This window comes from Tamandua tetradactyla, chromosome 2 (assembly GCF_023851605.1).
Source record: "Tamandua tetradactyla isolate mTamTet1 chromosome 2, mTamTet1.pri, whole genome shotgun sequence".
Classification (NCBI taxonomy): Eukaryota; Metazoa; Chordata; class Mammalia; order Pilosa; family Myrmecophagidae; genus Tamandua; species Tamandua tetradactyla.
The window spans coordinates 101757226-101783768 of record NC_135328.1 but is presented as its reverse complement, the minus strand read 5'-3'; the positions used below and the strand labels follow the sequence as shown (position 1 = coordinate 101783768).

General features: G+C 38.9%; 1 pseudogene; it reads right to left on the bottom strand.

The window, feature by feature from the left end:
- Window positions 1-24851: 24851 nt before the first annotated feature.
- Window positions 24852-25216, bottom strand: LOC143657050 (small ribosomal subunit protein uS8 pseudogene; annotated as a pseudogene).
- Window positions 25217-26543: the final 1327 nt, after the last annotated feature.

Genomic DNA, 26543 nt, shown 5'->3' with positions numbered 1-26543 from the left:
GTTCTCTGGGATTCCAGCCTAATATTTTTTCACAATGCCACAGCCCCTCTGTAAAAGTGTGTGTGTGAGAGAGAGAGTGAGGGGGAGAGAGAGAGAGATCGATATCAATCTGATCTGTTGATCACATTGAAGTAAAGGGCAGATTGATGTCCTGGGGTGAGCATATAGTCCATTTGAAATTCACCTGCGGCAATATGTGTGCATGTTGTGCTGACATGTAGGGTTGTGTGAGATCACTCTGGGTCTGAAGCTGCTTTTTCTTTGGTCCTCATCTCATCTGGTGGGCCTAGTTTCTGGGGTACAAATGAAAACAAAACAAAACAAAACCCTCCAAGCCAGGCAGTGTCACCTTCGGTTTGCATTTCTTACTAGCCCTTTTCTGTCTGCTGCCATGTAGGTACCAGTGCTTGGGGATGCTGGGTTCTCTCTTGCCACTCAGTGCTTTCTGCTCCCAGGGTGCTGGTGATGAGCCCTGCTCTCTAGGGATGTGCATCCGTGTGGATTCTGGCAGTAGGTTCTGGCTAGAAGCAGTTGAAAAGCGAATGTGTAGGGGATGCCTATTGGGTCTTTATAGATTGCTTTGCTTGGGTTCTCATCCTTGGGTTCTGGAAAAACTTTAGGTGTTATTTTACCTCAGGAATTATAACCCTGAGTGCCTTCCCAGTGATTCTAAATAAATAATTGGCTTTGGCGTTTGCTTTGGTTGTGGTTGTACCTTATCTATAATTTTAGGCCCTGTGTAGAACAGGTTCTAGTCAGAGAAGAAATTCTAGTCAGTTAAATAATGTTCCGTGGTGGCTCTGTGTTCACACATACAAGTGCGTGAAGGCTTCCCAGACTTTTTTTTTTGCAAATGGACAGGCACCGACAATCGAACCCGGGTCTCTAGCTTGGCAGGCGAAAACTCTGCCTGCTGAGCCACCGTGGCCCACCATTTCCCAAACTTTTAACATCCATATATAGTTTTCCTTAAAATTGATGTGCCTGAGGTCGGCTGTTGCCCACGAACCCCACCCTCCATCATTGCCTATCTCTCGGGTTACCACATAATGTATCATCTGAACTGGACACTGTTGGGAGTGAACAGGGACACTACTAATACTTACGTCTGGGCAACAGGAATGAAAAACGTCTGTTTTGTACAAAATGGGGTTGTATGGGCACCTTACCGTCTCCCATTTTGCAAAAGAAAGGTATATATCTTCAACAGCTTAAATCTTACTATGGTGAATGATCCGAGATCATATTAACTTCTGGACACCAAAGAAAGGGACATTTGAGAATCTACAACTCCTTAGGGAATAACTAGTAATGATAAGGCAAAGAGAGGTTTGATAAGAAATAGTGAAGGGGTGAGGCACCTTCTGTTGTCCATGCAGAAGAGTCAGGATGAGGCTCTCTCTATCTTAGAAGTGGAATTCAGAAGTGATAGTGGTCTCAAGAGTATATTGACACATTTATTTAAAATGAAAAATGATTTTGGGATGGAATATAAATATGAATTGGCTGATGGGTTCTGCAATGAAGACCAATGTTACTCATTAGGTTATGTGGCAGACATTTTTCATATATTGAATGAGCTGAATCTTCAGCTCTAAGGTCTTAAAAAAATGTTTTAAGGCCATGCACATTTTACTATATGCTGTAAGTTACACCTGTAGCAATACTAAACATATTGTAACTTAAAAGTGTTAACCTAAAAATATATGAGCAGAATAGAGTTTTTCAAAATTATTTTAGCAAAAAGCTCTGAAAACCATTCGAAGCATCTGCAAGGAAGCAGTTGTGATTTCTACCATCCTGGCCTCTTGCCTCACGGTCATTGTGAAGTTCTAAGTGGCTCCCATAAATTTCCAAATACCACCCCATTCCCCTCCACTGGGGAAATCATTGTGGGCCCAGTGACTCCTCTGGTGGATGAATCCATGCTGGAAAAGATTCCTGAAAGGGAGACTTCCCTTATCTTGTCAGTCAGGCACTCAAATGTCCTTGCCTGGATCCTTCATTTGTAATTGGGTTTGCCAGGGTCCCAGTATACTTGTCTCTGGGAAATTTGCTACATCGAATTGATTACAAAACATACACTTTTTTTTCTTCTTTCTTTTTTCCTATCTAGCAACGATGGGGCAGATTTTGATTCACAGAATACCAAAATTTATATCCAGGCCATGGTTGCTGAATCTAATTAGACCTTTAATTACTGGTCCGGCAAGGTTTTCCTTACACCTGGCATTTTGTGTTGCATTTGTCCTTTAGTGAACCTTAATACAGTGGTAAAGATGACACAAAAAAGAAAGGTGATTGAAAAATTTCTTGGAGAAATTGGACCTCGGTCTTACTGATCGATGTGCAAGGGTTAGAGATGGATATGGGAGGCAGTCTAAAAGGGAAATAAACCTGTGTTTACACAAAGAAGAAAAACGGTGAGAATGAACTCTTTATCCTGCTTTGGAATGTTTTAACTCAAAATTGCCAAAACGAGCTCTGTGAAGCGCTCTCGTTTTGAGAGCATGAAGGTAAGGAAATAAAGAGTAAGTTCAGGGAAGAGGCCTGCTGCTTTGGAACAGGTGAGGGCACCAGGTGGGGCTGATGACGTGACAGCTTGCTCACCCTGTATGTAGACATTGGGATTATATCAAAATGGAGATAAGCTTGTTTGTGGGCAAATAAGAGATCTCATTCTAATTCTTGGTCTCCATCCCTGGATGATTCTGACAATATAATTTCTCTCAGAATATGCCAGCCATACTCATGCACTTTCGTATGTGGCAGGAAGCTCTACAAAAAATGGCTTCTATTTTTGTAGATTGTTAGTTACGTAATGGCATCTTCCCATATTTTATTCTGTTTGACTCTCGCAATGGTAGCTCGTGGCAGGTGGAAATGGTATTCATTTGAAGACGGCCCCGCTCAGAGCATTCTTGCAAGGCAGGAAATGTATAAAAAGTACCTTCTAGGGTTATACTGTGCTTCTTGTATAAATTCAACTCCTATCAGCAAATAAGCCTGTGAAACACTTAGTTGACTCATGCCTAATAAAAGAATGTCTCTGTAGCCTGAAGGAAAACAATTAAATGAGTAATTTACAAAATTATTTTTTTTAACATTTGACAGAGCTAATTATGCCGACACTGCTACTGTAGGTAACTGAAAACCAACCGCACTGTAATTATAATGTACTCGAGGTGTAGAGATTTAACTCATGTCTTCAGGCTTCAAAGATTTTCTTTCTTGGGTTCCCAAACTAGTAATTTTTCACAAAAGTCCATAAAACCTTCCAAAATAATATATCATTAGAATGCAAACGGTATAGTAGGTCCGTGTCAGAAGACACAGATTGCCACAATTTTGCATGCAATCAAGGTGAAGGCTTGCATGTAAATAGAGTAACTTGATTGAAATAGAGAGGCCTGCAAGTGAAAAAGATGGATTAGCATGTTAGACATTAATATTTATAAAGGATTTTTCCTATTTGTTGAGTTCTACCTATCTTATTTGCTAGCTGTTTAATAGAAAATAGAATGGTTAGAGTAAGGTTTTAACATGTTTCTCTTGGAAGTTCTTATTTAATACACTGGAATATTAGTCCAGTACACTGTAAATGGGAGGTCTTATAATTTTAACTATGAGTCTGTTTTAGTCTTGTCTTCCTATTTTTTCTGCCACTTACTAGGGTCAGTCTCTTATTTCATGGTTGGACTATTGTAAAAGCACATAAAGCAGTCTCTTTTTCCTTATGTTTCCTCTTGCTATTTCATTCTGCTGCTTCAGATTAACTTTCTGTAGTGCCCACAAAGGGTCAACGTAGACCCTTTCAGTGGCTCACTCTCCCCCTGATTGAGATAGATGCTATTTAATCTGTCAGTCAAAAGTAGCTATCATTTGGTCCAGTACACTTACCATATACTAGGAGCTATCTATGTATATTATCCTATTTCATCCTCAAAATGGTCTATGAGGTAGATATTATTGTCCCCCTTTTATAGATAAGGAAAAAGAAGTTCAGAGAGTTTGAGTGACATCCTCAAAATCTTAAGTGGGGGAATTGGGATATGAAGTTGATCTGATTTGAAAGTCTCTGAATTTTACTGCCGGGCTAGACTTCTTCCAGAGAGGCTTCAAAGTCTGATCTTAATTTGCCTTTTTATCCCTTCATACCAATGGCTTCCCCGTATCTAATATCATTCGTTCTTTCTAAAACATTGATAAGCATCTGCCTGTACTGGGATACGCAAATGGCTAAGGAACATTTGGTCCTGCTCTCCCATTGCTTGTGCTCTTGCAGTGATATCACACAGGTGCTCAGGCAACCTGGTGAAATCACTGCTGGCTAAGAACGCACTTTCTCTTTCCTACTGCGTTTTGTTGCAGAATCCTGTATCCTTTGAGGAATATCTCATGTCTTCTCCCTCTAGGATGTCTTCCCAAATCACTCAAATCTGTGGAGATTTCTCCTTTCTCTGAGCTTACAGTTCAATTCACACCTATTTTCTAGGTTCAAATACTGGCATTGTCATCAATTGGCTGTTGGTCCTTGGGAAAGCTGTTTAACTTCTGTGCACTTCAGTTTCCTCATCTGTAAAATGGGGATAATAATTGTATCTATCCCATAGAGTAACAGTGAGAATTTAACAAATTAATTTACGTAAAGCACTTAGAACAGTGCCTGGCACCTAAGTACTCTGCATTAGCTAATAATATTATGACATTATTATTCTATGGTTTATTTATAAACTATCATGTGACATTTCTGATTTGCTAGTGTTTTGTATTAAAACCCCTTGTATTATTAATTTTAGACTGTTTATAGATTTCTTTTTGTTTTTATGACACTACCAGAATTCTTTGCCCCTCTCTAATTTTGCTCTGATTTTTTTCTTTATACAGGAATTTGTTGCTAGAAGAAACTCACTTTAACATTATTCTTATAATAAGATCCCACAGTACAAGACACATTAAGAATGTGTTGTAGTAAGGTACAAATATTGTGTTGCTGCTATGATTTAGCTGGATTCTATTTATGTTCTTCTATTTTAATAAGCAAATATAAATATGTCAAACTTTTTTCTGGTGATTGCATGGCTATTTACTTATATAATGGACTCATCTTAAAAATGAAGACCAGACTATGAAGTAGGCTAATAAAATCTTTTGAACCTGACTGCATCCTGGATCCTAAGCCCACCTGTCCCTTAACTCACCTACTTTGGACAGCAGTCACAAAAATCTGATGAAGAAATTATCCCTTCATGAGCCAAATACTTAGAAAATTTGAAAGGCTAGAGGGAAATGTACACATGGTAGTGGTAAGCATGCTGAAGGAGCATGTTGTTCAAGGACAAAGTAATCAGCTTCTTATAGAGTTGACTTGTCTATTCCTAATGGTACCTAGGTCCTTGGGATAAACTCTAATCATAGAGAGACTTGTGAGCTAAGAATATACAAACTCCTGGAGAGAGCTGGAAATCTCTTTTTATATCATATATTTTTTAAATTTTAGAATTTTTTTATTAGATTTACAGAAAAATCATTCAGAAACTAGGAAGTTCCCATATTCCCCTCCACAAGCAGTTCTCCTTATATTCAACACTTTGTATTAGTGTGGTATCTTTGTTACAATTAATGAAAGAATATTGTTGTAATTGTACTATTAACTATAGTCCCATGGTTTACATTAGAGTTCAGAGTGTTGTATAGCCCTATGACTTTTTTTCTTAAAGTATTCTAGTAAATATATATACACAAACTAAAAATCTTTTATTGAGCAGTGCACAAGAGAATTGTGAACACAAGTATATTGATGAGTGGATACTCTTAAGTGGAAGGGAGAAAAGCTGATATGAGGTTGCTTGGAGCCAGGCACACACTGCTAGAAGTTCTGCATGTTGTTAGAGAATATTTGGATAGAATTTTTTTTTCTGGTAGCAGCTTAAACTAACCAAACAACTTAGTTTAAGCACTTTGAGTGTATTTTACCATATAACTGAGAAATTCAGGATTGAGGTACCACTGGGTCCAGGGGTTCAGTTAGTCTCTTTCACCTCTACTTTCCTCTGTGCTGGCTTCATATTAGGGAACATTTTTTTTTTTTTCTATGTAGAGGCAAAGACAGGTACTGGCTGTTCTAGTCTAGGTTTACATTATCCTTTCTGATAGGAATCTCAACAAAATCCAAGAGTAACTCTGATTGACCTTGCCTAGAGCTTGTGCCCATCCTTCAGAATTCACTTTGCCTAGAAGAGTGAGATACTCTGTGTGGTACATTGGATTATGCATCTCGATTTAGACATAATCTTACTCTGCATTCCTGTGGGTGCAAACCCATTGTAAATAGGATCTCTTGAAGATGTTATCTTTAGTTAAAGTCTTAGTCCAGATTACAGGAGTCCTTTATAAGCAGAGGGAATTCAGACAGAGTCATAGAAAGCTATGGAGGGAAGCCAGTGATCAGTGGAAGGAATGTAACCAGGAGAGAAAGGAGAGGACAATGCCATGATGGGAGGGAGGGATACAGACCAAAGAATCCGAAGGAAAGCCAGCAGCCAGGAGCAGAATTTTTTCTCTCTGGGGAGAGAGAATTGCCTTGCTGGAACCTTGATTTTGGATTTTTTCTAGTCTCAAAACCATGAACTACGAAATCCCATTAGTTAAGTTGATCCATTGTGCAGTATTTGTGATTGGAGCTCAGGAAAATGAAGATGCTCTGGGCATTTGGACTTACACATTCACCCTAGTTCTGGGAAAGCAAGGTCATGCAAGGTAGAGGGAGGGCCATTTCCAAAAAAGGAAAAATTCTAATGACTGTCCACTAGAAAAAATATAGAATGTCTAATCATATTCTAGATAATAGGAATGGGATGGAAGATATTTATAAAATAAACTATGATAAAAGCTTTAACATCCTCAGTTCTCTAATGTTAAATCCCTTGGGCCTATGGAGTTAAGACCCCTTGGTGCCTATTTTTTTTTTTTTAGTATACTGTATGGTGGGGTCACATTTCATTATTTTTCCATTTGAGTATCCATTATTGCAGCATCATTTGTTGAACTTTTACTTTGTTTTTTTGGGAAGTGCATAGACCGGGAACTGAACCCGGGTCTCCTGCATAACTACCCTTGCACCCCCTGGTGCCCATTTTTAAGTGCAGCTTCATGTCCAACTCTAGATGGCAGACCTGGTTTTAGGAGGTGAGGGTCGCGTAGGGAGCCCAGGGTGAGGAATTTTCCAGCACAGCATTGTCAGTCTCACTCCAAACTCGGTTGTCCAAGTCTCCATGGATTGGAGTCCTGCCTCGTTCATCACGTCTGAATCCTCGTCCTGTTCCCCAGGACGATGCCAGCATGACCACTTATGACTTCATAACCAACTTCCTTTTATCCCCCCTTTCCAGCTCCTGAGTTTCTGCCATGTAATTCTGTGACTAAATCCCTGTTTATTACACAGCTTCTGCCAGGAATTGAGTTTGATTCTGTAAATGCTCCTTATCACAGAATTTGGTGCCAATATTGGTTTCCTGATCTTTCTTTTCTGTGCTACTGCTTGCCTCACTGCAGGAACTTCTCCTATTATTTTGTCTTTTGGATTTAGTCAGTCATTTATTCATTCATGCTGCCATCCATTATTAAATAAAAGTACTTCTTCCCCTTAATAAATATCATTGTAGGTCTATTATGTGCTTAGTTCTGGTTTAGGGACTGCAGAAACAAAAATAAATGGTCCTTGCCCTTAAGATTTTGAGTTTAATGTAAAGAGGCTGCCACATAATCTTCAAATTATTAGAGAGTACTAATGGTGCACAGACAAGGGCCAGGTCTGAAAGGAAGAGAGGTTCAGGAAGGCTTCCCTGTGAATATGACCCTTGATCCTTGAATGAGTAGAGATTAGCTGGGGAAAGAAATAGAAGTTCTCCAATCAAGGGAACAGAATTTGCAAAGGCATGGAGTCATGAGAGAATGGAACAGACCACATGGTGCTGACATGGAAAGTGTGACATGGGAAGAGTGAGCAGATGAGAACATCTAGGTAGAAAGCAGCAAGAGCATGAGGAATTTTTAAGTCATTCAGAGGTGTTCAGTCTTTTTTCCTAAAGAAGCTAACTATCTCCTACCTTTCACTACTTGAAAAGGCCTCCTTTACCTTTATCTCATTTGAGAATTTTGGAGAATGGCAATTGAATTCTACCTGTCTTCCTACCTATGTGACAAATATATGGGCATCAAGTCACCAGAACATTTAAATTTCTGTCTCTGCGTGACTTTCCTGAAAAGCACAAGTCCTGGGTTATGTTTCTTGACTTTTTCTGAATTTCCTGACTCTGCTAAGATCTATCCTCTTCCACTTAATCCTCACTGTAGACAACAGGAAAGTCTTGAAAATTGTTATTAGGAGTGTGCCAATCATAGAGATGGTGGAAGAGCCATCTTCCACTAAGGACAGCTGTCTCTGTTTAATCTGACATTTCATATTAGATGCTGCCTAAGTAAAACTATTTCCTCAATCCCTGGTTTTGAGAACATGGTTAGAATTATTTCTTAAGGTTCTTCTGGGATGAGGATGGACACACATTTTAGAAACAGTAAGGCCACATGATACCTTAGAGGGAAAACACCCTAACTTACTAAAACATTAGAAGGAGTTCATGAGGTTCCATGTAAGTTCTTAAAAAGTTTAAGAGAAAGAGATCAAGTAAGAGGATCAATAGGTACTTCCAAATTTTGTTACCACCCCTCCCCCTCCACCAGCCTGTAGGGGGAGGGCTTTAGCCTATGAGGATCCTGAAGATCTTCAGATATCTAGTAGGATGGATAAAGGGCACCAGAGTTAATTTAGCCTGATTCACAATTTTTATTAGAGTAACATAATTCAGAAGGAGACAAATAATAGTTATGGGGTAGAGTAGTAAGGTTCCGGTGTCAACTTGGCGTTTAATTTAATTTAATTAGCTGGAGGCTTGAAAGAGAGAGATCAGAAGAAAGGTCAGCACACACCAGCTCAGTGCTCAGAGCCCATATAGACCCAGACATTTGGAGATGCAGAGAAGAATCTCCCCAGGGAAAGCAGTTTAAACTCAGAAGCCTGGGGAGAGGGCCAGAGTTGCCATGTGCCTTCCCTCCCATGTGACAGAGAAACCCAGATGAAAGCTAGCTGCTTTCCTCTGAGGAACTGTAAATTTGTAACTTTATAAACCCTCTTACAAAATTTGGTCCATCTCTATTGTATGGCATTCTGGCAGCCTTAGCAAACTAAAACATGGGGCACACTGGGGAGGAAAGTTTTGCCTAGAATATGAAAGGAGAGCCAGATATTTGTAAGTTACAAGTAGTCCTCACCCAAAAGAAAGGTGTGTAGCTACTGAGAGGGGTGGGCTAGAACATCCTCTAGAATAGCTAGTATGTTGTAGAACAAAATAGAAGTGAACCAAGAGCCAGATATTTAAAGTTTACAGCGTGTAGCAAATCCACATTTCCACTTTTCTTCTTAAATGCTGTGCATTGCAGGGAGTAGGGAGGGGGTGGGGTGGAGGGAACAGCAGGGCAGCCCCCTCCCCCGAAACTACTGCACAATTCCTAGGCACTATGGTACTCTGGGGGTCCTGCGGCTCTGATCCTATTTACTCTTAAACTCATGGCAATGATTTGCCTTGGCTTTTTCTTTGCTTTAACAGAGAGACCCCATTGACAAAAGGCAAAATCACCTTATCTTTAAAAATGCTTATATGTTAAATTGAAGTTTTATTTTGGTGGTGTTGTGGGCACCAGACCATAATCCTTGTTCCAAGTCTTCATCTCCTCCTTTAGGCACAAGTAGGGTCTACAAGGTTTCTTCTGCTCTATTACAGAACTGCCTAGATTGCAGCTGGGTTTCTTTCAGGACACCATTAGCAAAAGGGAAATATTATTTAAAACAACTTGAGAATGAAAGTACAAAAAGTATGCTTATTATCATTCCTTGCCTGTTAACTCATTGAAGCACTTTCTATGTGGGATGAATAAGGGATTCTGCAAGGCTGAGTCCATCCCAATATATTCTCCATCAAATAGTTACAAGGTCCAACTTTTTACTTTCAGAATTATGCCTTTGGATAAAAGAACTTGTTTCAATAAAGCTATATTAAAAGAAATCGGTGGTTCTATAGTATCTGGGAGGACTGTATTAGTCAGGTTTCCCTAGGGAAACAGAAGCAACAGGAGATGTCTGTAAATATTGTGAGATTTAATAAAAGTGTCTCATGCAACTGTGGGGATGCATGAGTCCAAATTCCATAGAGCAGACTGCAAGCTGGCAACTCCAGTGTTTTTGATGAATTCCCCAGGAGAAGCTGACTGACTGAAGAAGAGATGAAAATTCCCTCTTCTGACTGCTGAAGTCATCACTTCTCCTTTTAAAGTCTTCAAGTGATGAGCTGGAACATCTCTCATTGCTGAAGATACTCTCCTTAGTTGATTGTAGATGTAATCAACCATAAATGCAATCAATTTATAGATGATTTAAGTCCATGGTATGTCCTTGCAATAAAATGTCGGTGCTTGCTTGACTAGACAACTGGGCACCATTACCTGGCCAAGTTGACACGTGAACCTAACCAGAGGAGTAACATGTTAGTGTTGAGATGACATATACGGCACACAGACTACTCATCCTCTATTCCTGCCCTGTGGTGGACATTGCAAATAAACCATGGCACTCTTTGCCCTGGAAGCTCAATAGGGCCTTAAATTTCTTGTCCATACTGCCCCAGGAGGCTTTAGCAGTCAGCACTAGATCTTTGGATGAAATCAATTGGACTGCTTAGCTTAAAAAGTTGATGTGACAGAGGACCATTATCTAGTAATGGGTCAGAGAATAGATATTTTTCGGTAGATGCGGGAGTTGGGGAAAGAGGATGCTTCCTTCGTTACAGAAGAGGGAAGTCATCAGATAAAGTAAGAAAGAGCATTGGGACAATGACAAGCTTCACTTACTTCAAATTTGATTCTAAACTGTCTCTGCCCAGGTACCTTTTATTGCTCTATGCACTAATTCCAGTGGAAAGGATAGCTGAGGTGATGTAGCAAAACATGAATTAAAAATATCTACCCAGTTAATTTCCATCATTCCATATGATGTTTAAGATCTGGGGAAGTTCTCTGTTGGGTAGAGCACTTTTGTGAAACAAATTCACATTGAAATCCCGTTAGGATCATAATTTCTCAAGTTACTTATTGATTAGGAAAACTTCTATTTTCTTTTCTGAGTTTTTCTAGTCACAGTTCTTTAAAATCAATTCCTGTTTTCACCCTCTTGCTTAGAGTTTCCAAATGGGTGAGTTCATTCCATTCAAAGGAAGGTTCTGATAAGTGCAATCTGGTTTCAGTTTCTTCTCCCGGGTAAGATGTAACACACAAAGATAATAAAATGCATCTTACTAAATTTAAAAGATCCTCCCTGTTGCTTGCATATAGATATATTTCCAGGTGGTTCAACTGGACAACTCTTTAGAGAGCTTAACTGTGAAAAACTATAATCAGAGGAAATGAATAAATGTTGCCTGAGGGTCAAATAGGTATTGTAGAGATATTCCAAAAGGAAGGTCCTGGAATCCAACCCACACGATGTTCTCATATTGGCCTCTCTTTTTGGACCAGAATTGTGGTTCTGAACAATTTTTGGATTGGTCTTTTGTTTTGTTTTGCAACTGTTATATCTTTTTTTTAAGCTTTGTACAGTGAATTTCGTTTATACAGTTCCTCTAAGTAATTTTTCCTGTGCTATTGTTCCTATCTTATGGCCTGCCAAAAAAGAACATAGGCTTCAAATTAATTTTTCCTACGCACACCATATTGTATGTGTTCTGCCTTTATTTTCTGGCTATTGTTAGGTCACCAATTTTGTTTTCCCTTTGGTATCCAATATTCTTAGACAATTTCCTGTGACCTTGGAGAGATCTGGAGAGAACAGATGTTGTAGAAACCATTTTCCCCTTATGTTTTCCCACTTGCATTTTCCTTTTGAGGAAAAAAAAAAAAAAGGAAACAGAGGTTAGCTCCCTGCGTATGGAACTTTATTTTTACTTAATGCCCAGAGACTATTAAATCCATCCCATGTCTATTGTCAGAGAAAATGCTCTTTTTAAAATGGAATGGTCAGTAAACTGCTCTAGCTGCTCAGAGAAATTGATAAAGGACATTTTCACTTGGGATAGCATATATAAGCCACTAGTTGACTTATTTTCTAATCCCTTTGTGTGAAGACTTTTTAAAAACACATATTAAGTTCCAGCAGAGGTCAGCAAGCCCAAAACCATATGTGAAAAATTTCAGCTGCGATTTCCCACCCTTACTTGGTTGAAAGACAAAGACAGCTTCAGTGCTGAGAACTTTAATATCTGGATATTACATCCATAGGCATGCTTCAGTTTGCCAAGTCAAGCCAGAAATCCGTGTCACAGCTTTCATCCTCTCTCTCTGTATTAATGCTGTGCCCACTCCCCTGCAAACGTTTGAAATAAGCTGAATAAACAGAGCACAGTGGGTAACCTGGGAGTGTTCCAATCAGAAATATTTTCACTCTTGGGGTAAGGCTTTACATAACTCCCTCAGAACTGTGATTTGAACCACCCATTGTAAGCAATAAAGCACTGAAATGAGGAAAGATTTTAATCAGATCTCCAGATCCATATTTATTTATTTTTTCTCTAAGCTGCTCATGTAAAACGTCATTTTAAATTGTGTTAAGTGCAAAACTGTATCAACCTATTGGGTAATACGTTCAAATGTCAACTTCTATTCACAGTTAATCTTTTCCATTATGTTTTTTCCCCCTCTGTCTTCCAAGAGTCAAAAGCTAATGTAAAAATACAAGCGCATTGAAGAAACAAATGCAAAATAAAACGTACCCTTGAGCATTGCACATTCTAATGCTGGGTAGTTAACTTCCAATACATCACTGCACAGAGGGGTCCAGTGTCTTCTAAATAATGATTTGGTCTTTCAGCATCAATGCAATAAGGCCCCTAAAAAAGATTTCTATTATCTTTCCAAAAACACATTTTGTTATAAAATATATCTTACAAAAGATTATATAACATATGTATGGAATATATATGCTCAACGACTTATAACAAATGGAATGTCTGTGTATTCACCTACCAGCTTCAGAAATAGAACGTTAGTAAATTATTATTATTTGATCCACTGAGTACCCATCCCTAATATCACCCTCCCTCTGTATACTTAGAGATAACTTCTATCTTGAAAGTTGTTACCATTCCTTGCTTTTCTTCAAAGCTTTTCCTGTTTGCTTTCCACAAGCAATTTTTGAGTGTGCAGGCTTCAAACTTCATATAAGTGAATTACATTGTTTTGCTCAACATTATGCTTGCACGATCCATTCATGTTGTCGTGGGTAACTGTAGTTTATTTTTCACTACTGCCTAATGTTGCATTGTATGAAAATAAACATTATTTAGCCAGTCTACTGTTAAGGGACATTTTAAGTTGGTCCTGTTTTTTTTTTTTTCTCCAATAACATTGCTAGAGAGATTCTGGTTCAAGTCTCCTGACAGAGTTTCTCTAAGGTATAAGTCCAGGAGTGAAACTACTGAGTCACAGGGTATGGGCATCTTCAGTTTTACTTGAAATTATTACCCTGAGTTGGTTTTTATTCAATTTTTAAGAGAGTGTGCATTAAAGAAATCAAATGTATGGGTGCCACTTCAACCTGATTTGATTTGATTTTTTTCCCCCCACAGGCTAAAACAGTGGTCCCCAGCTTACAAGTTATAACCCTCAGGTGTCAGGAAACTACTGTTGGTAGCTTTGTTGTTTTTTTCCTTTTCTGCCTTCTCTGATCATTCTCTGTTGTCTAGACAAGGTTCTTTCATTTCTTAGTGTTACACCATTCTTCCTTTGCTCGCCCATCCCTAAGGTCTTATTAATGAGGATGAATAGTCTTCCTCCAGTCTATAACTGTGGTGATTATCTGTTGTTTTATTTAACATCCCCCTGTCCTTCTTCTGGGAGTAGTACTTTCTCTTCTTTGAGGGCTACTGTTCCTACCCCATTCCAACCACGTGGCTCTGGCGGAGTCTGCTGATTATAGTCACTAGCTGACAGGTGGACATGTGATCGACCTGGGCTAATAAGAATTCTCCCCTGGAAGTGTTCAGAGTGGACCTGGAGAAAATAATTCAGTTCTTTCTCTTTTGGAAGCTGTAAGTCTTTGGAGCTATGAGTGACCTGGTTTCCTGCCATGTGAAGACCTTTCTGTGTTTGGGGGTGGTGGCAGGGAAGAGGAAGTCATTAGACAAACAGAAGTAGAGATGAGAAAGTCCTGGCAGCACTTGCTTTTCTATCCTATCCACAGTCACATGAGTCAGTGAATTCCTCTCTTTCCTCCGCCAATTTGAGTAGGGCTTCTAATTTTTGTAACCATTGTCCTGATTAATTTAACATTGTAGTTATGCCCACCTCATGCATTAGGCAAGTTCCACCTTGTGTTGACCAAGTGTCATAATTGATTCCTACAATTCGGAAGGCTGTTGTAATTGAATGAGAAGAAATACGATGATATGTAAATGGAGGCTTGCATCCTTCATGAAATTGACAGTCGGGAAGAATGAGAGAAGGAAATTGTTAAGGTGTAAGACTAAGAAGGTAAAGACACAATAGTGAATCATAGAGGAAAAGATTCATTCCAAATGTCTGCTATAGACAGCTGCTGAGGGAGGTGGACCTGGGCTGTAAACCTAGGAAGTGTGACTGATAGATAGAGGTCTGGGACTATGGAATGCAGAACAAAAATTTCAGTGTTGGAGGCAGAATTCTCCGGAAGAGAAGATTTATCCCAAATCATAAGAGTAAGTATGGAAACTACTATCAAAGGCTTTGATTCCCCTCAGAGTTTAGAAACTAAGCAGGAAAATAAAGAGTTCTAGTCTAGCTGGTCTGGAAAACAGACATTTATAGATAGCCTCAATTATTTCTTGTTTACAAAAAAGAAAAAAAACTACTCCAATTGGATGAGGTTAAAAAAAAAAAAGGAGATTTACTGGAAGGATATAGGTGTATTTTATAGAATCTAAAGTAAAAACATACAATTTGACTTCACCAAGTGCTGGTGCTCTAAATGGGAAAGCCCAGGAACTAAAGTTTTTATTTTCTCACCATTTCTCTGGGATCTGTCTTCTCTTTTTCTCCATGATCCTGCTTTGTCATTCTCTGCTTCTATTTGCAGATGGTTTTCTCTACTTCTACCTCCTCATTTATAGCTTGATTCTGGTCACCTCAGCCCTGACTTTGTATGTCCCTAAAAATCCAAAGCTCGGATTTCACGGAGTGAGTATCTGATTGGCCTCGGTTGGGTCAGGTGTCCACACTGGTCCAATCAGCAGTTCTCAGCAGAGCTGGCTTCCCATTCCATAGCAGATGAGCTGGCTGATGATCTGAGAGGAAGTGTGGCCCCATCCTCTGAGAATGAAGTGCATAAAAGAGAGGAAATGATTGGCTTGCATTGTCTATATGTTACTCTGGAACAAGTTGGACACCCTATTTATGCTTCAAACCTAATTTATGTAGGTACAAAGCTTGAACTATCAAATTACTCTGTGATGTGCCCTCCACTTTACCTAGAAATGAATGTTTGAGTTGTAGCTTTTAAATACTTGCAAAGCCCTCACTGTGTGTGTGTGTGTGTGTGTGTGTGTGTTTATACTACCCAGAAGTTATATGGTTCACCACCCATGCGAGTGGTAAGAGCACGTGGTCTGCAGTCAGAAGATCATGGAAGAGAATTAGCCACTGACCCATGGTTTCCTTATCTGTAAAATGAGACTAATAGTCCATGCCCCACTCATCTCACAGGGTAGTTATAAAAGTAAAAAGAGATATTGGGTATAAAAATGCTCTGTAACTTGCAAAGCAGCTTGAAAGAAATGGCACCCAAAGCTGTGACTCTCAGCACCACTGTAGATGTCCTGGAGGGTCATCCTTATTTGTGTGGGGTAAATGATTTGTTGCCAGGTAATTTATTACTAATCCTAAATTCCAATGTTTATAAATCATTTCTAAAAACTTAAGTACAGACAAGGTTAGCTCTTTAGTAATGCCGCTCTTATTCATTTGCACACCAGTGTTTTCCTTAATGGGAACAAAACGAATGGCATTTGAATTACTGTGAGAATTGCCTACAATTGTGAATGCACCACCGGGAGTGTGTCACACGTGTGTGCTTCACCTGTCGTATGTACCATGGCAGAATCTGGTTGAGAACAACCAACCAGACGACAAGCTACAAGAGGCCGAATCTGTGTTTTCCTCATTCAGTGCTGTATCTCTAGTCACTAGCACAGTTCCTGCCACATCACATAGGAGGTTCTCAGTAAAGGTCAAATGATCCAGAGCTAAGGTTCTAAGGAACTACAGATAGTTTTTCTTATGCCGTAGAAACTAGGATTTCTTTCTTGTACCAAATGGGAAGAACTGGTTCGCCTTCATTTAGGAGAAAAATATGATGTTTATGGTATTTGTGGTTGATTTAACCTATTAGTCACAGTTGCTAAGTTGTTCCTCTGAGGCTCTAAGGGGAGTTGGGAACACAGAGGCATTTATTTACTTCAGAGCATCTGATTATCAGGTTCTTCCTGATCTGTGCCTCCTAAGCCAAGAGGGAGTTTTTGGTGCCATAATGAAAAAAAGTGATTGGAAAAAAAAATGTTGCATGAAAGATGGATTTTGGGGGACAGAAGTTTAAAGATGTATTCTCTTATTCTGGAGGAAAATTAAATTAAGTGAAAGCTTTAAACTGTCCTGGGAAAGACAGAATGGGGAAGACTTTTGGATTTCTCTCAGAAAGAGCTATAGAAAATTTGAACTGCTAATCAGAAAAGGAGATATAGTGCTACAGTCAACTGCTTTGGTTTTCAAATATTTCATTTTTCAAAAGTTGGTAACAGTAGTAAAGTGATTTCCCATGGTGCTGGCTGAGTGGGTGTCGGGAATGAGAACAATTGCTCCTTTGAGGGAGCTTGTTGGGTGCTTGCCTCCTGCAGTTAGATTTCTCTATTTAGGAGAGCCATCTGCTTCATTAAACTTTCCAAGTTCAGGGACTATCTACAGGGAGTTCCACAAAGTCTTCAAACTGAGACTGCAGCAAAGTTTTCAGTTGGTGCCAAAAAACCAGATGTTAACCAGATTGTCAAGTTTTGTTTTCCTTCCAGAACCAAAGATTTCATGTGAGACTGAGTTAATGTAAATGTTGGACAATCTAAGAGCCGGAATTTGGAGCCAATAGTGATCCTCTTCCACCTCTTTTCATGAAGTCCCTCTAAAGTCAGTCAAGGGAATTCTGTTTATAATTTAAGATACAATTATGAGCGGAGAATTCTGGCCTCCCATACTCCCTAATGCATGTCCCTTACTGAAAAAATTGCCCATACTGAATGCTAAGGAGTTCAGATAGATATTGCCAATGCTGTTTCCTTAATCCAGCATATATTTCTCCACATTTTGGATGGATTTTCATTTCTGAGAGGTCCTACAGGCTGCTTAATGATCACAAAAATGATTGAGTGAAAGAAAAGTATGAATTGGAAACTGGAAATGAAAACTATGGCTTTCCATGTCCCCTAGGAAATGACATTTGAATATCTGAATTATTTGGACTAGGGTTCTCAGTAGAGATTTAGGGGCCCCCAAAGAGGTATGCTGTTTTTAGAAACTTGTGCTGAGGAAGGCCGTGTGGTCAGATGCTCTGGAGGTAGGAAGCCCTCTGTGATGGTTGGGTTCTGGTGTCGCCTTGGCCAAGTGGTGATGCCCAGTTGTCTGGTCAGGCAAGCACTGGCCTGACCATTGCTGCAAGGGTATTGGTGGCTGGCTGATCAACTGGAAGGCTGCTGTATTAAATCACCTGTCAGTTGATTACATCTGTGGCTGATTACATTGGCCATCAACCAAGGTCATACCTCCTGCAAACAAGATGATCCAATCAGTTGAAGTCTTTTAAGAAAGGAGAGGGACTCTTTCACTGCTTCTTCAGCCAGCGAGTCTCTCCTGTGGAGTCCATCCAGACCCTTCATCAGCGCTGCCAGCTTCACAGCCTGCTCTGTGGATTTTGGACTCGTCCATTCCCACATTTGAGATTTATAAAGTTCCTATGTACAGATTTCTTTTGTTGGTTCTGTTTCTCTGAAGAACCCTGGCTAACACAGCCTACGTTTTTGTTTTGACAAGGGCTAATTAGTTTCCAGGGAGTATGGGGATCACACATTCTCACTGTACCTATCAAGGTAACAGTCATGTGCTTTTAGGGACCCAGGCTCTTTCATGTTTTCTTCTTTTAATATCTTTTCAAATGAAACCAAATCAAAGCAGCTAAGCAACTGAACAACAATTGCAAAAAACCCCAATCCTTCCTTGTCCTAATTGGGTCCAATATTTAAAAAGCAGAGCAAATACGTTTCAGGTGAAACTATATTTATCCTCTCACTTTGAGACTAAATAAAGGAAAACATAATTCTGTTTACTGTTTTTATTTCTCTAGCATGAATGTTTTTATTCCATGGTCTAAACTTGGCTATAATATTTAAGGGTAATACGAATCCTTAGCTAATACTGCTTGTGAAAACCTACATTTTTTATCACCATTAGGTGAATCAGAATAGATTTTTTTGAAATGCCACATGTAAAAGTGCTCCATGACTATACCTAAATGGCCTGACTCCGCTTTTTTGACCCAAGGAAGGTCCTATTCCCATAGCAAAGACGGCGGCATGATTTCTCCTCTGTGATGATTTTTCTACCACATATATGGACGATGTCCTTTAGACACACATGTGCTTGTCCTTTCTATTGTGCAAATGTGTTTCAATTCAGTTGCTCACCTTTGCCCCTGGAGTTTGCAAGCATTTAGATTAAAATAATATTATAATTTGATCCCAAGAACAGAAAGAGAAACTGGCTTAACATGCCCCTTAAGATGTGTAAGGTCAGTGATATTTCATTTCCTTATGTCTTTTATTTTTCACCTGTTCCAGTTCCCCCTCTGCTCACCTTCCTTGAGGAACCCCAGAGAGAAGAATGTATAGAAACTTCTAGGAAGGAAAATCCTGTATTTCCTAATGGACTGTTTTTATGGGTAGATTCCCACACCTTCCCCCAAGAACTTTCTGACTCTTACTTACCAATTTCTAAAGATGGGAACTGCTATGTCAGTATCACCTCTCAACTCTGTGGGATTCTCTATTACTGCTTTTGAGCCAATCTGTGATATTTCACATCAGTCTATCTTTAATAAACATTATTCAATCAAGTCAGTGTAGCTTTCTGAGGCATCAGTTAGCAACTGCCACAGCAGAAACATCCTCTCTAATCACAGTAGCCTGAGGCTTGCCAGCGGCTAATTCTCCACTCACTAGTGGTGAATAGAAGGCCCCTCGTCAAGTCTTCACAACCCTTTCTTCCCCACTGTAGTTCCTTCTCCTGAAGTAGCAATGTATTATCCTGTCACTTGCTAGAAACCCCTGGGTTTCTGCTAGTCTAAGACAGACAGAACAACTTTCTAATCAAATGAGCCATGGATTTTAAAACTGCCAATTCAAAGTGCGTTAACGTGAAGTTTCACTTGAAAAATGAGAGTATCAGCCAAAAAACATTTTTTTAAACCAAAAAACAGTCACAACTTTAGAAAAACCATTAATTAGCATACTCCCTTTTCAAGAATGCTCTTCACCATAGCATCCCTAAATAATATGCCCCAGATTTTCTCTGCAAATCCAAGAGTAGTCTGCCTTTCAGTTTTGCAAACATAGAGAGAGACTCCATGTCTGTCTACGTGGCTTCTGCAGCATCTATACTACCAAATTGAGAAGCATCAATTACTAGCCCATTGCCGACATATAAGGAGAGGAGGAAGTCAGACACAGTTATATACAGCTAGCTACAGCTTTTTGATTCTCCAAAGGCTGAATCACAGCATGAGCTCCTTTTTTTTTTGTTTGTTTTTTAAAATTCCTCATGGACAGGCACCGGGAGTCGAACCCGGGTCTCCGGCATGGTAGGCGAGAACTCTGCCTGCTAAGCCACCGTGACCCACCCCCCTTTCTGCCTCCTTTTTGCTTGTTGCTTTTTTTGGTGTCTCCCCAATTCTGTCTGTCACAGAACTGAGCATCTAGTAGGTGCTCAGTAAATACTCTGAAAAATTATGAGTTTATTTAACCCTGATTCGAAAAGTACACTCATTAAACAACCATAAGACAATATAGGAAGAAGAAAAAGGACCCCTCAAGGCCTCACAATCCAAATATTAGCACAGTTAGGATTTAGTAAATATGAAGTTTGAAGTAAGGCCTCTACTAACTATGCTGTTAACTCTAAGGTTCTTTGCTCAGCCCACTCGTAAGAACTATATAAATAGTTCTTAAATACGCTTCAGTCTGAAAAATTCTCATCTGCCTCACCCACACTCACAGCTGGCTGAATGGAGATATCATGTTCCTTCTGTTCGCTTATTGTTGGTTTAAAGAAATTCAGAGATCTGCATACAGAAAATGCCGTCTTAAGCCCTTCTATCCATCCAACCTGCTACCCGCCCATTCATTTAATTCGACAGATATATGATTAGGGCTCGCTATGAACCCAGTCACCAGACTGAGAAAACAGTTCTGAGCAAAACAGGCCTGATCCCTTTCATCCTGGAGCTTGCAGTCTAGTGGGAGAGAGGCAATAAACAAGTAAACAAGAAAGTGCATAAATGTGGGATTATGAGAAAATCAGTAAGTAGGAAAAGAAGGCCAGATGTAATTGTTTTTATTTCTCATCAGGCCAAATGCTCATTTGGCTTCTTTGAGGTTCAGCTCAAGCTCAACTCTTGGGAGGATTAAATGAGATCATGCTGAAAGACCAGATTCAAATGTAGAGTTCTTATACTCCTTGAAGTTCTGTACCACAATAGAATGGTTCCAGGAGAGTTTGGCATGCACGGAACATGCACAGGCAAAGTCCCTACCTGAGGAAGCCTGCATTCTAGCTGATGAGCAAGGTATGCAAACTGAAACCAACCAACCAAACAAAAACCAAGTCAAAGCTGCATTAAATTGTTAGGTTGTATGCGATGGGTGAGTCTTAAAGAATACTGGTGCTTGAATAGTGATAATGCTGGTGATATAGTGCTTGTGCTTTAGAAACAGTAGGTAATGTGGATAAATAAAGGGGAGCTTAGTAGGGACCCCAAGTGTACCCTGTGCCTCTGAACAGCCCGCACTCCTGAAAACTCTTGATCCTCTTCCTCTCTTCACTGCTACTTCACTACATCACTCCCTAGTGGCCTCTCCAAATGTTAGCACAAGAAGAGATTGTCGATGGGGAGCTGATGACTGATTAATAATTGTATAGGTGGAAGAGAAGGGGCAAGGGATGGGGAGTGAAACTGCATTTATCGGTATTTTCTTTCCTTCCTACAGTAAAGGTAAACATTTGGGTAATGATAAATTCTAGAACTACTGTATTGTTCGGTTTGTAGCTCCACTTCTTACTTCCTACAGGTGCTAAAATGCCAATGCATAAAAAGCAATGATAAATCTATGGTTTTAGACATACAGTGTACAAAGACTATATGGTTTTAGACATACAGTGTACAAAGGAAAGTTCTTTCTTTCCTTACTACATATTATACTCCAGTTGCAACAACACACACCAATAGGAGTTGCATTCTTTCTTTCTCTCTCTTTCTTCCCCACCTCGTTTTCACTGCCTCTCTCCATCTTCTTCTCTTTTAGATAGATTCTTTCTATTTCTTTGCCTTTTATTTGTGTAGTTTCTCCCTTATTTTCTAATTCCTTAATTTTGTCTTTGGACTCCATCCATATGTAGGTGGGAAGAAATAGAGATATGCTGTAAATTTCAAGATAATTAGCATTTTTAGACAATGTAACATTATTTTTAATAATTGTTATACATTGTTCTGTAAATTTAGGATCATGTTCTGACTCATGTTCTATAAATTTAGGATCATGGCCAGAAAGAATCTGAAACAAAATAGCTTTACTTTGTTTAAACTGTGTGTGTGATAAAAGGACATTTCTAGTAGATAGCAATTTTCACATGACTTGAATAAAAAATCATGGAGCTGCTTGATTTGCATCTCAGTTTTGCCTGTTTATTAATAGTGTGACCTTGGGTAGTTTAGCCTCTTGAACCTCAGTTTGCTCATCAGTTAGATGGGAAAAATTCTTACTTGACAGCTTTGAAGACATAGCATGAAAAAATGTATACAGAGTTTTATGCCTAGAATCTGGCATTTAATAGACACCTGATGGATGTAAACACTCATGTTCATTATGAATGATTGCAAGAGGTTGTGTATTATTCAGGATCTGAAAGCTAAGAAGAATTGGAAAGGCTCACTTTCAGCTTGGGTATCACAATGGTTTTAAGTAAATAATGCTGTGTATGTCTTAAGAGTTGACTGCTTAGCCTTTAAAACCGTTCAGATATGAAAATTCTACAGACCAGTAGAAGTATGATAGATTATAGCGGTAACAATAGGAAAAACCAAAACAATGACAGCTACAATTACTGAGAGGTTGTTTTGTGTTTAGAGAGCATGATCTCATTTAATCTTCACTAAACACTAGGGGCTATTATCATTCCCGTTCTATAGATGTGAATACTGAGGCGTAGAAAGGGTAAATGAATTGCTCAGGGTTACACCACTGGTAAGTAGAAGATTCAGGATTGGAAATTTTTTGTCTTAATCTAAAAGACATGACCAGAACTGCCTTTAAACCTCAGCGCGAGGGCATTGTTCCTGTGCCCACCCTTTGAAGGGTCCTATTCTGGCTTTCTCTGTGCCCTTCCCCCAAGGACGTACTCACCCAGAGCCTGGAATGCCTTATAGACCACAGTCTGAGAGTGAAGGCTTTGGAATTCCCTGCACAAAGGCCCCCAGGCTGCTTCCCGGACTTGTACAGTTCTCTCTACGTAGTGATCATTCTCTGGGATGTATCTGGGCCTTATATGAAACTATTTAGAGTTACAAGCCCTCGTTTCCATCCTGGGAGGAATGCATTAAATTTAAGAACATGTTTTTCTGGGATGCATACAACTTTAAACCACCACTGTTACCTTTTCCTTTGAATATGTGTCACATTTTCCTGATTCTTCATAAGTCTGATAATTACGAATTAGATCCTGAACATTATGCTTATGCATTGTAGACACTCTGTTCTGTCACGTTTCTCTAAAGAATATAGATTTTTTTCCCCATTATGTTTTAGCTGCTAGTTAACTTGGTTAAACTCAAACTTCCAACTTCACCTACCCCGTGTGGGCATAGGCTGGAATCTCAGTTCTGTTCTATTAGCCTTAGCTGAGCTGCTTAGAGTCGACCCAGGTCATGCGTTATTTTATAAGTGAGCCGGAGATCTGAGCAGAGTTTAGACTCAGAATTTGGGGCTACTTTCTGATTATCTTCTTTCTGAACCTCCCCCTCTCACTTTCCATTGCTGTGGTTGCCCTGAACTCTGTCCTTTGGATTTCAAACCACTAAAACTGTGGGTTTTTATCACTCAGCAAGTGCTGGCAGGTACCTGTCTTTAGACCACAGGCCTTAAAAATTGGGAAAATCACCCAGTGCTGTTCTCTTCTTTTGAAGGAAAAAGTGAGAGAGAGTGTGTTTGTGTGTAATGTGAGTGAGTCATTTTCAACGTGTATGTTTTTTTTTTTTTTGTGAGAGAAATATAAAAATTAAAAAAAATATTTTCTTAAAACTTTTTTTATTGTGTAGTATAACATATATACAAAGAAAAGAAGTAAAAAAGCAATAGTTTTCAAAGCACTCTTCAAAAAGTGGTTTCAGGAGAGATCCCAGAGTTTGTCATGGGCTACCATACGATCCTCCCGGATTTTTCCTTCTACAATGTGTACGTTTTTAAAGAACAAATCTGACATTCATGAAAACAACTGTCTGTCGAAGACAAGACTACGTTTTGTCTACTTTCTTTTGTTGGCCTACTACAGGGTTTATATATTGGCATTTGATGTTAAATGATTCACAGATCATACCTGCCTTACTGGTTTAATCTCCTAAAAAATATAGTAGCAAAACAATTTCCAGATTATATGATTTCCATGACACATATCAAATTTACTGGATTTTTTTTAAGCTAGAGGAAGTCCTTTTTGAGCCAACCATCAAGGCAGGTGAAACAAGGTGTTCAAAGCCCAGTATAACAGATTCAGTATACAAGGATCTTGCTAATAAAATATCTGAGGGGAAAAAAATCTAAATAAGATCTTTCATTCCCCCGTGCTACTTTTACATCTCTTAAGTAGGACACATATTTGAAGAGAAGATGGCTGAACATTTTTCAAACTCTAGGGATTTTTCATTTCAAAGAGAAGTTTTGAATAATATGGTCCTTTATACCAAAATATACCAATACTGAATAATGAATGAAAGTTTTTCAACTCTGGAGCGTTGCTGGTGGTTTCTAATGAGCTGATAATTCAGGGCAGGTAACTTTTCTAATATTGGAGTCAGCAGTGATGAATATTTTTATGAGAATCTGCCTAACAGAGGGACATTTAGCATCACCTTGTGTATAGTTTAGTTTCCTCTCCTTCCGGTAACCAAGATGATAATTCAGGAGAATAAAAAAAGACACTTGGTAAAATGAACAATTTTTATTATTTGTCAGTACTACCATTTTCTCATTTATCTGTCTGCAAAGTTCATTGTATTCATTATACAAAATTGTAAACATAGTAACTTCCTTGTAATAGAATAGCCATGATCAAAAAATAAGATGGTCTACCTATAAGATATCTTTTTTTTTTTGGCCATTGAGGCATTTTATTTGTATGTATATATCACATACCTAGGGAAAAAATCCCAGTATTTTTCCTCCTGTGTGTTATTCATCATCCTTGTGGTCCATGATGCCAGCTGAGATTGTCGATACACTGAAACCCAACTGCCTGGGGGTGGGGGCAAAGAGGCAGATTATTCTACCATTTTCTACATCTTTGAGTTGCACATAAGATCTAAGGAGCTTCAGAGCAATTTTCCCATCATCAGCGATAGATTTGCCCAAGTACCTGTGCTCCATCATCCCAGTTAGAAACCTGATGATTATTTTGGAGCATGGTCTAATAAGATGCTGGATTTACCTTTCTTCTCAGCACTGTAGATGCTCTTGAGAGCATGGACCAAGATGTCCAAATTACATTGTGATGGCGCAGAAAGGAGGGTAGAAACAAGTACATGGAGTTAGCCAATATCTTAATCAGGGGAATATACGTTTTATGGTTGACCCATCTTTGATGACTTTGAAGATACTTCGTATCTTATTGTGCTTTGATATCATTGCAATGATGAGCATCATTCTTTTATTTTACGTTGACTAATAGATTAATTTTTCTACTAAGCTTTTGTTGAATGCTATCAATGTATAAGGTAGCATGTTGTACATATGAATAGAAGTGTTCTTTAATAGTGCCAGTTAATTGAATGATGTCAAATTAATAATTTATTATACTAAAAAATATGCTTCTCTGTTCCTAGGTTATAATATTGCTCCCATGTTACAAGGGACAGTCCTGATAAAACCAAAGAATAAGCAAATTAACTGTTATAAATCTGAAGCATAAATATAGCTCCCCAAATTAGGTATTTTTTTGAAAAAATATTTTTATTGACAAATCTTCACACGTATAAAGTCTGTATACGGTGTATACTCAGTGGCTCACAGTATCATCACATAGTTGTGTATCATCACCATGATCATTTTTGAAACATTTACATCACTCCAGAAAAAATAAGAAGGAAAAGGAAAAACCTCATACATCCCATACCACTTATCCCTCCCTCTCATTGACCCACTAGTATTTCAGTCTACCCGATTTATTTTATCCCTTATCTCCCCATTATTGATTTATTTTTTTACTCATACTTTTAAATCCATCTGTCCATAGCCTGGATAAAAGGAGACACATGGTTTTCACAATCACACAGTCACACTGTAAAAGCTATATAGTTACACAATCGTCTTTAAGAATCAAGGCTACTGGAACACAGCTCAACAGTTTCAGGTACTTCTCTCCAGCCATTCCAGTACACCATAAACTAAGAAGGGCAAATTAGGTATTTTTTTAAAAAAGATGGAAAATGCAAACAAAACAAAAAACAATGAGCACTCTCTCCTAGAGAAAGTTAATTTGCTCTTGTCACATAAGATTTGGCACCTCCAATCTAGATGCCTTTAACTTTGATGGGAAGGGTGTTTTTGTGTCCCTCCCCTCAAATTATGCTCATATTTGGAAAGACCCTTTTACTCCACCTATTCCTTCCCTTCCTCATTTCTTTTATTAGCCTTTAATCAATGAGTCAGAGACTAGCAAGAAATGCATGAAGGTTCAAACTGATTGAACAACTCTTAATAAAAGGCAAATATGTCATCAGCATTAGGGAAAACAACTAGGGTTTCTACTACTAAGGGGACAATAGGAAGGAGTATTCACTTATCCAAAGTAGCTATCTAGAGGGTTTTGTGACAGGAGCCGTGACTTTT